Source organism: Cannabis sativa, chromosome 6, assembly GCF_029168945.1.
Source record: "Cannabis sativa cultivar Pink pepper isolate KNU-18-1 chromosome 6, ASM2916894v1, whole genome shotgun sequence".
Classification (NCBI taxonomy): domain Eukaryota; kingdom Viridiplantae; phylum Streptophyta; class Magnoliopsida; order Rosales; family Cannabaceae; genus Cannabis; species Cannabis sativa.
In genome coordinates this window covers 14,571,628-14,582,779 of record NC_083606.1, presented here as the reverse complement: position 1 = coordinate 14,582,779, position 11,152 = coordinate 14,571,628, and positions in this window count along the sequence as shown.

Sequence of the window (11,152 nt, the reverse complement as noted above, 5' to 3'; positions counted from 1 at the left end):
ACACATAATATAAATATAAATCCTCATTATTTACTATTAGACTTATCAGAATATTAGAGCTAGTGTTGTCAAGCCTATGGTGGGAAATATTTCTCTGGAATAGCTAAAGCAGAAGTTATTCTTCTTGCTATTAATTGGGCTCAACTACTTTGGATACATGCTATTATCATCGAAACATATTGTAAAATATTATGGATAAACTTAATAGTAGAAGCAGGTTTAATCCTGTTTTTGGTGATGTTTTAAATTATATTCATAACTCATGATTCTTTAGTTATATTTCTTATGTTCCTAGAATGTAGAATAAGATTGCTCATAACTATGCTAAAATAAACCTTAGATTAGATGATGAGTTAATTTGAAATGATTCTTTACCTTTCATGAGTTAATTTGAAATGATTCTTTAGTTAATAAGTTGTCAAAAAAAAAAAAAACTAGAGAAGATTAGTACTGCTCTTGATCTCCAACCCAAGGTTGATTTTACTAAAATTATATGTGAAATAAAAATAAATTAATGGGTTTTAGAATTTTTGTTAGAATTATTATTACTACCAATGTGCTTTTTTTTTTTTTTTTTTTTTTTTTTTTGTATCGGTAAAAATTTACTTGAAGTATTTACAATATTAAAATATAAAACTTTTATGTGGTATTGTTACATGAAATCCAGGTGTAAAATTAAAATTTAAAAAATGTATTTTTTTATCAACAAGAAAAAGTTTAAAATTATTATACTTTTATTTATTGATAGTAAATAAAAGGAAACAAATTTTTAAAACTCTATTTAAGTTGTACATATAGTGCTGGTATAACAATAACACATAAGTCATATTAGTATTTTGTTAGCCACAAATGATAAAACTTAACAATAGTCTTATATTTTTCAACATTGCCAATAGCTTGGAAAATTTTTAACTAGGAAAAAAAATTAGAAAGTATAATAATTGTAATAATTCGGAGTAAAATTTCTAAACATTTGCTAACCTAATTATCCCATACTTTTATGGTGACTAAGTTTATCTATACAAATTTTAACTGATTTTTTATTTTCAATGATTACTATTACATATTTCTAAATTTGGGGTCCAATTTCTGACCCGACTATACCAACTCTGCTCAAGAGAAATAATATTTCAATTTCACTACGAATGGCCTACTTTTTCTAAACGTTGATGTACCGATGTAGCAACTTAAAACTTTGGCCTGAAAAATGAATCTTGAAAAAGCAAGAAACATAAAAATGAAGAGGATGAAGAATGTGATAAATATAAGTTAGACGTCATCCATTTTCAAAATTATATTTGCCCCATAGCAATGTTTTTTTTTCAAAAGGAAAATACTAAAAGACATTCTCATAAGATGTAATATTATTATTGGTACAATTTAATGTAGTTCTACATATTTTATTTAATAAAGATTATAGAGAATCTTAATGACTCATAGTAATATTTTTTTTTCAAAAGAGAAATGCAAAAGAACACTCATAGTGTCTAATACTTTTGGGCCCGTTTGGTATGCAAGATTGGATCTGTGTGGAATTTTATTTATGTTATCCAGCAGGGATGAGATTAATAATCTCATGCAGGTGAGATTTGTTTATTGTTTTTAATTTTAATTTTGTCAATATATTTTAAATTTAATAAGAATTTAAATGAAAGAATTATTACAAATTTATTTATAAATTCTTTTTATCAAAAATTTATTCATAAAAATTATTAAAATGTATAATTTTAAATTATCATACATAAACTTTCAAATTTTAAAATAATATTAATTAAACAATAGTTACTTTTTTTATAAGCTTCCAAATTTAAATATATTATTAATTAAACAATAGTTATTTAAATTGATTCTAAGAGAAATAATATAATAATAAAATTATATATTCTTTTTAAATTACTAAAAAAAATTTATCAATATTTTAGAAAATTAATATTTGTATTAAATTACGATTTAGCATAAATAATTTTATATCATTCAAGTATTTTTATTTTATTATTTTAATTATTTATTGAATAAAATATGATAAATTATTTTATTATATATTAATGATATATATTTGATTATATATGTTTTATTATTTTACTTTATTTTATGATTTAATAATTTTTATTATTTATTATTTATCTTTTGCTGCGAATTATTTATTTTATTTATTTATTATTGTATATTTTTATTGTAATTTAAGTTTTTTTAAAAGGAAATAAATAAAATAGTCTAGTCAATTCTTAAACCAAACATAAGATTACTTTCAACATAATTCAATCTTGTTCAATCCTTTCCAGTCTAATTATGCGTAGGTATAATAGATATTGGTGCAATGTAATATTAAATCTCACTTATTTTAATTGAATAAAAATTATATAAGGAATTGCTAATTAATTATAGTAATAAAATGTTATGTCATAGAAGTGCTAAATACCTTAGCGGTCCATAATATAATTTTTAAAAGTGTTTAGTTTATGCATGAATTAATTTTATTATCCTTTTCCACTAAATAAGAAGATATTTGGTTTTGATTCGAAATCCTCAATAGTGAAAGCATGCAAAAGGAGTTTTTTTTTTTGAGGGGGCCTCCAAAGTTCGGCTTTGTGTTAACTCCCACACCCACTTAATAAAGAGGATAAACACACTTGAAAATTCACACCCCAAAAGATCTTGTGAACTTCTAACTAATAATATATAAATGTAGAAATAATTGGGAATAACTATAAAAGAGCCAATTGAACAAATAAAAGGTTTTTTCATGAAATTTTTCCCAAGTATGCTTTTTTATTCTCATTACGAAATTAACTACAGTCAACCAATTTTGATCTTAGAAAAGACAAGAAATATAGCAATATATATTCGTTTTAACAGGAGTGCGCCATTAAATCATTTCCACATTATGTGTAAGTGAAATTTAATGGAGAAATAGATATTTGGGAGATTTTATTGGTTAAAGTTATATACTTTTAGGCTATAACTTCATAATATAATAAAGTATAATTGTCTCATATGGAGACTAAGACCCTATAAACTAAATTATCAAAAAAAAAAAAAAAACCTATAAACTATGAGCAAAATTTCTCTATCACAAAGGCATAAGGACTTGGTATTGACCTATATTAGATATAGTATAATAGCAATTTGGCAGCATCTTGACACTTGGTACCAGATTATTTATTTATTTATTTATTTATTATAGACCATCAAATATGAAAGAGTTAATCTTTTCAATAGAATTTTTTTCCAATCAATGTTGTGAATTAATAAGTTTTTGTGTTACCAATTCTTGTGGTGTAATATTATTACTTGGTCAAAGCCAAAGAGAAAGAAGGTGAAGAGCATATTTGAGTGCAATCCCATCAATTATTATAAATATATTCCTCAGTGGGTGGGAAACTAAGTTTAATAATAATAATAATAATAATAATAATAATAATAATAATAGGGAAGATGATTTTCATCAAAATGGATTTTTATTTTAAATATATATAAATATGTATATTAAGAGAAGGAAGGGTTATGTGAAAGGCAGGCAGGGGTATGGGTTCTTGGTGAGAGGTCATTCTATCAACCAACCATAAATATAAATGTATTCTATGATGCTTTGGGTGAAGAAAAGCAATTAGACAGAAGATCCTATTTTCTTTTTTTAATTTTAAAATAATATAATATAAAAAGAAAAATTGCCCCCACTATCGATATGGGTCCTACAAAAGGGTTTCACCACACTGACTATGTAGCCCAGCCCACTCAAGGCCATCATAATTGGTGTAACAGAAAGCTCCATATGTTTTATTACTCATAATAATAATAATAATAATATTATTATTAGCTTTTTTTTTTTTTTTTTTTTGTACCTTTTAAGTTTTGGTTGTAATTTTTTATTGGGGTTTCTATATGATTTTGTGTTGTAATTTAGGTTACAGCGCTAGTTGCAATAAGAATTTTTATGTAAAATTACAAAAAAACTATTTTAAAGTGTAAAAATGAAAAATGCTCTTTTTTATTTTAATTTTTTGTTTACAGCACGTAACGTTTAGTTACGAGTAATAAAATAGAAAAAAAAATCCTTAATAAAAGAAAAAAAATCGTTTTTATTCAATTTTTTGTTTTATTACATTTTTAAGTATCTAATTATTTGTTTTTTCCAATTTTGACAAAATAAGTATTACCTCCAAGGGAAAAGAAGTCATTCCAATACTAAATGTCTTTTTTTTTTTTTTTAAAAAAAAAAAAATATTTTTTTTTAAAGACACTTTTTTTCTTGTGAATAAATATTTTTATCAATTTGTGTAGGGAAAAAAACAGGAAAATTTCAAAAATAGTAAAATATTACAATATTACTATGGGCCAGCCCAATTAACATTTATATAGCCCACATTGAAAATATTACAAAAATACCACTTGGCCTATACCTTCAGCCGCACGTCACGAACGGAGACAATGAAGAAACCTCCATCGTTCCAATCTGCTACGCAACCAGAATGAAACCAGATCGAGCGTAGAACAACCATAAATTCCGGCGAATTTTGATTGGAAAAGAACAACTCCAATGATCTAAACAGAAAATTAAAAAAAAAACTAGAAAAATCGTGAAGAAACTAAAATTAAACATTTGATTTCGGTTTTTATCATTCAAAATCACTCAATCGAGCCTCAAAAATCCAGATTGAAGCAATGTAAATCCGTATTAAATAGATCTGGAGCTCCCCCTCGAATCCAAAAAGAAAGTATGAAATGAAATTTTTTTCAACAATGAATATACGTCATATACAGTTGCATTCTGGTTGATTCACTGGTGTACAACAGACAATTCAGATTCTTAAAAACAAAAAACAAGATCTGATTCTAATTAAGGAACCACATGTTACGAATAAGGCTTTTTCTAATTTTTTGCGTTGCCTTACAGTTGCAATATCGTTTTAAAATGGTTTACAAATTATGAAAGAGTGTCACTTGACGTGTACCAAAAGCTAGCAGATATACAAGGTACGATTTATGTAAATGGTGGCAAATTAGTTTTATAATAGTTGGAAATTGATCTGATTCAAATAAACATGATGAAAAGTGACAATGAGAAATAACTATGTAATTTTGAGTAAAGAGTTGTGGTTTTTAAGTTGATTTACAGTTGCATAATCATTTAATAATAGTTTAATTACATTTTTTGCAGGAATTTATTTTGGAAAAGAGAAAGGAGAAAACAGTTTGAGAAATGGTTAGTTTCTAAAATATTTGTTGAAGTTTCTTAATAGTTTTATTTTCATTTCCTTATAGTTTATTAACAGCAAAAAAAATAAATAAATAAAAATGGCAAAAGCAGGAATCAGGACAAGAAATGCAATGCTTGAACAAAAGGACAGAAATAGAAGTAAGTTTGTACTCTATTTCATAACAGAATCAAACCAGTTTTAAATTTGTTGCCTTGCACTAATAACCATTTCAAAATCACAGGAAAAAGAAAGACATTCCATTCCTAGTCTTCTACAATGGACAATTTGATGATCGAATGAATTATGAAAATTATAAAGCCAGTGGACATTACATCTCAGCCAATTGTAACTATGAAGATTTACAACAGAAACTCAAAGATGTCCTGGAATGCAACCAAGAATACATTGTTTTGCAACTGAAATATCAAGTGAAGGAAGGATACCAACCATTGAGGATAAAGGATGATCAAAGCCTGCATTTCTACATACAACTCAAACTGAAGGACCCCAACTTCACAACGTACCCATTGTGTGTGAATGTCATCAACAACCCAACAACAACCATCAATGCATCATTCTTGGGAAATGACAATTCATTAATTACACATACAAGCGCCTTCGAACCGATCGAATACAATGCAGCAACAACAGAAGACTCAACAAATCAACAACATACAATTGAAGCTACAGAACCGGAAGATGGGGGAGAAAATTTTGACTTCATGGACTATGCAAAACTTGTGGCAGAGGAGATGGTTGAGCAACTGGAAAACAACAAAAACAGGGAACCAGAAATCACAGATTATGACGAACTACTAATCACAGATCCGCAACATCCTGAAATAGAAGAAGCACAAATATACAAAGACAAAGAAACACTCCAAAGTGTGCTTGGTTTCTATGCAATTAGGAACAATTTCCAATTCAGAGTGAAAAAATCATGTGCAAGAACATACAAGATTTGTTGTTTGGATCCAAAATGCAAGTGGGCACTAACGACATCCAGAAACGGGCCAACAAAGTCATTCATCATTCGAAAGTATGACAGGAAGGTGATACACACTTGTGATCTAAACATAAGATTTGCCGACAAAAGACAAGCTACAACGAAATTGATTGGAAACTACATCAAGCCACGGTTTACCAACATAAAAATAACTCAAACGCCACAAGACATCAGAGGAGAAATGAAACACAAGTATGGGGTGAGAATGAACTACATGAAAGCATGGAGAAGCAAAGAGCACGCGCAAGAAGAATTACGAGGAAAAGCCAACGAATCATACAAGCTGCTGCCTAGTTTTTTGCACATGTTGCAAAAAACAATCCCGGAACAATAGTGCACATGCAAACAGAGGATGACAACAGCTTCAAGTACTTGTTTGTCGCACTGGATGCTTCAATAAAAGGATGGAAGAAGTGCAAACCTATAATAGTTGTTGACGGAACTTTCCTTAAATCAACATATGGAGGTACATTGCTCTCTGATTGTACACAAGATGCAAATGGCCACATTTTTCCACTAGCTTTTTCTGTTGTGGATTCAGAAAACAACAACTCATGGCAATGGTTTTTCACAAAAGTAAGAGAAACATATGGGATTAGAGAGGAACAGTGCTTGATCTCAGATAGACATGAGAGCATAATTAAGGCAGCTGCTCATGTATTTCCAGAAATCATGCATTGCTATTGTGTATACCACCTGTTAAGCAACCTTAAAGCAACCTTCAAGAAGAATGCAAGCAAGCTGGATAAACCATTCTTCGCTGCAGCCAGAGCATACACAGAGAGGAAATTTGAATACCATATGAGCGAGTTGGACAGCTTGGACATCCGTGTCAGACCATATTTACTACAAGTTGGATACCACAAATGGTCAAGATACCACTGCAAAAACAACAAGTATTCAACTATGACTTTAAACATTGCTGAATCTCTAAATGTAGCAAACTTAGCAGCTAGAGAGCTACCAATCACAACACTGATGGAGTCATTGAGAGCTTTGATACAACAATGGACATACACAAACAGGAAAAAGGCACAGAAAACAACAACATTTTAACACCTACAGCACAGAAGAAATTAGTCAACAACTTTGTGGACTCATTGACAGAAAATGTAAAAATCTCTTAAATTTTTAAGTTGCATTACAGTTTCTTGATAGTTAATTTTCCGTTTTATATACATAATAACAATTTTATAAATTTAATTAATTCGCAGGTAAAGCCAATAAACAAGACCATGTTCGAAGTCGTAGAACTAACCAGATCATGGGTCATCAACCTCAAGGAGAAAACATGCAGTTGCAACCGATTCCAACTTGACGAGTTACCGTGTGCTCATGCGCTTACTGTTATAAAAGAGATGAACTTATATGCTTACAACTACTGTTCAGGTTATTACACGACAAGAACATGGCTTGAAACATACAGCGGCTCAACATATCCGGTACACAATTACACAACATGGGATGTACCACAAAACATAAAAGATCTCATTGTTCTTCCACCAAACCAGAAAATAAGATCCGAAAGACCAATGAAACGAAAGTTTTTATCTGAATGGGATACAAAAAAACATAACAGGTGCAGCAAATGTGGTCAACACGGGCACAACCGAAAGACATGCAACAATCAAGCAATAAAATAGATACAGTTGAATTATTTGAATTGTTTAATTCTGTGTGAGAATTCAAACAGGTTGATATGTTATATTCTATACACATGGGATTTTATTTTTTAAAAATTTTAAACAGTTTGGTAATAGTTGCAAAATCGTTTTGTTACAGTTTTGACACTTCTTAAATATTTAGTACAAAAATAACTTCATTATTAAAGTTTTAAAAAAAAGTCAGATAAGAATTGATAAAACATAATTAATTAAAGGAAAAAAGAGCAATGGAAAAATAGGGAATTAAATACATTGATAGTCAATTTTAAAATACAAGTACATTGTTTGTATATAGTTGGAACATAGTTTCTATATAGTTGTGCGACTATATATAAAAACTTGAACAATTAGAAAACCATACAACTTCTGCTGATACAAACATATAGAATAAACATATCCTAAAAGTTTAAAACCAGATCTAGAGTATAAAACCAAATATGATACCTATATTCAACCAATAACACTAACTATTGTCTGATAATAGAATCAACCAATAACACCAAATTGTCACCAACTTAAAAGACCCTACTTTTTCAATTTAGAAGCCTTAGAAGACTTGCTTTGCTTCTCATCCTCGTTATCAATGCTTTCATCAATTTTCCTTTGGCCATATGAGAAGAAAAGGGCAGCAAGACGAGTACGATAAACTTCGATGTCAAAATCCGCAGGAACATCTTTTCCATAAATGAAGAACTCGGCAAATGCAGCCACATAGGCTCCGCAATCACTATAAAAACAGAAAAAGGAAAAACAGTTTAGCAACTAAAAAACAACATAAAATAAACTTAAAAGAAACAACTCACTTTTTCTGCTGAGACGGCAGACCACTAATCTCCACAATTCTTAGAGGAGCTGTAGGGTCAGAACCTAAAGCAGAAGCATGTGACCTATTCTTCCAGAAACCAAGGAGATCAAAAAACAAAGGGAGCAACACAGAATAAGCCTTCATGGCATTCCTAGCTGTAGCATTTATTTTCGCGGTCCTCAAAGAATTATACAGAAACAGAATCACTTCATTCAAGTCAAGACGACCAAATACCCAATGACTTTCCCTCCTTAGATTGATGATGAATAACACATGATCGACTTCATACCAAGGCTTAGAATACGGAATGCGCAAACCTCGAATGTAATGCGCTATTGGGTGGGCAGCGTGAATGTGCGACATCTTAGTCTTCATTGACTTGGCTTTGTTAAATTTATGGTACAAAGCTTGGATGGAATCATCAAAGAGACAATCAGTTGTCGCAAAATTCAACGTCACAGCGGAAGAATGTTTACCTTTTTTCCTAAGGTAATAGAATATGGTGTTCATATGCTGAAACAAAAACATCACAGAAACACAAATCAAAAGGTTGAACAACTGTTTAAAAACTTTGATACAGTATCTAAACTTAAAAACATTTAAAAAGCAACTGAAAACCAACTATCATAAACTATAATGGAAAATGGAAACTTTACCGAGTCGTTTATAAACATGTCGCAGGTAGCCAAATGATAAAACCATGTTTTATCCTCCACATAATCAACACCTAACTTAAAACCCGAGGAAAATTTCTTCGCACCATCTACATAACAATTGTAATGCCTAAAAGAACAAACAAACAACAAAAAAATAATAATTAAAACCAGAATAAAACTGAAAAATAAAACAGAATACAAATACAGATTTAATAAAAAACAGTCACCTAGGATGTTTAAGCAAGCCTTGACCAAACTTTGCCTCAATCTCAGGAGATACGAGATCAGCAAATGAATCATTAAGAGCATAAAGACCCTTCACATAAGTAACCATTTTAAAATCCCTATCATCCCCAGCTGATTGAGAACCTGAGGACATTAACTCCATTGGAGTGCTCCCCACATCAGCCGACCCGAAATCAACAACAGGAGATTTCAAGGCCGGAGCACGCTTCCTCTTATCCAACAGAGGTGTATCAGAGACAGTGTCCTCAGTTTCTTCATCAGTATGAAGGGCAACTGACTTTTGACCAGCAACATCAGGATTGGGTTGGGGGACCTAAAAAAAAACTCAAATTAAATAGTTGGAAAACGAACAGAAAACTATTAAGCAACCAAAAAGAAACCTAATTTTCTTGCAAACAAATTAAGATACACTTACATGGATTTTACGAACAGCCTCCAAGCCAGCCAACACAACTTGATCATCATCTATTTCAAGCTGGCTTAACCCATCAAAAAAATCGTCCCCCTTTAATCCAGACTCATTGCCCCTTCTCAACATCCATAGCCTTCTCATCACTGCCTCCAACAGCCTCAGATGGATTCACATCAGAAGGAGGAACATCATTAGAGATGAAAATTTATACCGCGGGGATGGGTAACCGCGGGGACCTGCCCATAATAGAGTGGGGATTCCCCGACTTAGCGGTTAATGGGGCGGTGGTGGGGAACAATTTCAATACCCGAAGCGGGGATGGGGCGGGGACGGGGATAATACTATCCGCACTAAATCTGACCCCGATATATAATTTCCTTTTTATTTTTCACTTATATATAGTATATATATATATTACTCATAATCAAAATTATTAATTACAATTGATCTTTATATGGTTATGAATCTATGATCTTTCTATTATTGCTATGATTTAAATGCTCTTAAATAGTATATTTTCATATTAATTTTTGTTATATACGGTTTCCTTTTTTTTTCAAAGAACATATTATATATATTACTTCTCTCTAATAATACATACATGTATTGATGAATTTTAGTAAGTATAATCGAAAAGCAACTAAGCAAGTCTTTTCTAGTCAAAGCCCTTCTATATCTCTCGCCAAATTCTTGACATTGACAATACTCTGCTACTACTAGAGAGAATCAGAAGCAATGGGTTGCTTAATGTAAGTCTTTATTAACTTTAATTTAATTTTAGTTTCAATTTTCATAAGGGTATATGTTCTAGAGTTTGCATATATGTATATGAGACTATTGTCAAATAATAATAATATTGCTTTTGTTTAACCATATGATAAAAATTTTAGTGTTAAAAAATGTGTAAAATGATATGAAAGCAAACTTATACTATATTAAATCCCGTAATGAACCATTACATATATATATATATCATATTAACATATTATTACATAAGTCTAATGAAATTGAAAGTCATTGTCAATGACTTGTGAAAGCAGCCATTTACCAATACCATTGTTCTTCTAGTGATTTACTCTCGTCACTCGTCACTTGTTACCGCCATCTTTTTCAATCTCCTAGTAAGTTCTATATAAATATATATACATATTTATGTACGCATGTT